The sequence below is a fragment of the Schistocerca cancellata genome, chromosome 5 (genome assembly GCF_023864275.1).
Source record: "Schistocerca cancellata isolate TAMUIC-IGC-003103 chromosome 5, iqSchCanc2.1, whole genome shotgun sequence".
NCBI lineage: Eukaryota > Metazoa > Arthropoda > Insecta > Orthoptera > Acrididae > Schistocerca > Schistocerca cancellata.
In genome coordinates this window covers 294792692-294794696 of record NC_064630.1, presented here as the reverse complement: position 1 = coordinate 294794696, position 2005 = coordinate 294792692, and positions in this window count along the sequence as shown.

Sequence of the window (2005 nt, the reverse complement as noted above, 5' to 3'; positions counted from 1 at the left end):
GTAAGGGTCCCATACTGATGAGCAATACTCAAGAATCGGACGAACAAGTGTTTTGTAAGCTACTTCTTTCGTCGATGAGTCACATTTTCTTAGAATTCTTCCTATGAATCTCAACCTGGCGCCTGCTTTTCCCACTATTTGTTTTATGTGATCATTCCACTTCAGATCGCTCCGGATAGTAACTCCTAAGTATTTTACGGTCGTTACCGCTTCCAATGATTTACCACCTATGGCATAATCGTACTGGAATGGATTACTGCCCCTATGTATGCGCATTATATTACATTTATCTACGTTTAGGGAAAGCTGCCAGCTGTCGCACCATGCATTAATCCTCTGCAGGTCTTCCTGGAGTACGTACTAGTCTTCTGATGTTGCTACTTTCTTGTAGACAACCGTGTCATCTGCAAATAGCCTCACGGAGCTACCGATGTTGTCAACTAAGTCATTTATGTATATTGTAAACAATAAAGGTCCTATCACGCTTCCTTGCGGTACTCCCGAAATTACCTCTACATCTGCAGATTTTGAACCGTTAAGAATGACATGTTGTGTTCTTTCTTCTAGGAAATCCTGAATCCAATCACAAACCTGGTCCGATATTCCGTAAGCTCGTATTTTTTTCATTAAACGTAAGTGTGGAACCGTATCAAATGCCTTCCTGAAGTCCAGGAATACGGCATCAATCTGCTCGCCAGTGTCTACGGCACTGTGAATTTCTTGGGCAAATAGGGCGAGCTGAGTTTCACATGATCTCTGTTTGCGGAATCCATGTTGGTTATGATGAAGGAGATTTGTATTATCTAAGAACGTCATAATACGAGAACACAAAACATGTTCCATTATTCTACAACAGATTGACGTAAGCGAAATAGGCCTATAATTATTCGCATCTGATTTATGACCCTTCTTGAAAATGGGAACGACCTGCGCTTTCTTCCAGTCGCTAGGTACTTTACGTTCTTCCAGCGATCTACGATAAATTGCTGATAGAAAGGGGGCAAGTTCTTTAGCATAATCACTGTAGAATCTTAAGGGTATCTCGTCTAGTCCGGATGCTTTTCCGCTACTAAGTGATAACAGTTGTTTTTCAATTCCGATATCGTTTATTTCAATATTTTCCATTTTGGCGTCCGTGCGACGGCTGAAGTCAGGGACCGTGTTACGATTTTCCGCAGTGAAACAGTTTCGGAACACTGAATTCAGTATTTCTGCCTTTCTTCGGTCGTCCTCTGTTTCGGTGCCATCGTGGTCAACAAGTGACTGAATAGGGGATTTAGATCCGCTTACCGATTTTACATATGACCAAAACTTTTTAGGGTTCTTGTTTAGATTGTTTGCCAATGTTTTATGTTCAAATTCGTTGAATGCTTCTCTCATTGCTCTCTTTACGCTCTTTTTCGCTTCGTTCAGCTTTTCCTTATCAGCTATGATTCGACTACTCTTAAACCTATGATGAAGCTTTCTTTGTTTCCGTAGTACCTTTCGTACATGATTGTTATATCACGGTGGACCTTTCCCCTCGCTTTGGACCTTAGTCGGTACGAACTTATCTAAGGCGTACTGGACGATGTTTCTGAATTTTTTCCATTTTTGTTCCACATCCTCTTCCTCAGAAATGAACGTTTGATGGTGGTCACTCAGATATTCTGCGATTTGTGCCCTATCACTCTTGTTAAGCAAATATATTTTCCTTCCTTTCTTGGCATTTCTTATTACACTTGTAGTCATTGATGCAACCACTGACTTATGATCACTGATACCCTCTTCTACATTCACGGAGTCGAAAAGTTCCGGTCTATTTGTTGCTATGAGGTCTAAAACGTTAGCTTCACGAGTTGGTTCTCTAACTATCTGCTCGAAGTAATTCTCGGACAAGGCAGTCAGGATAATGTCACAAGAGTCTCTGTCCCTGGCTCCAGTTCTGATTGTGTGACTATCCCATTCTATACCTGGTAGATTGAAGTCTCCCCCTATTACAATAGTATGATCACGAAACTTCTTC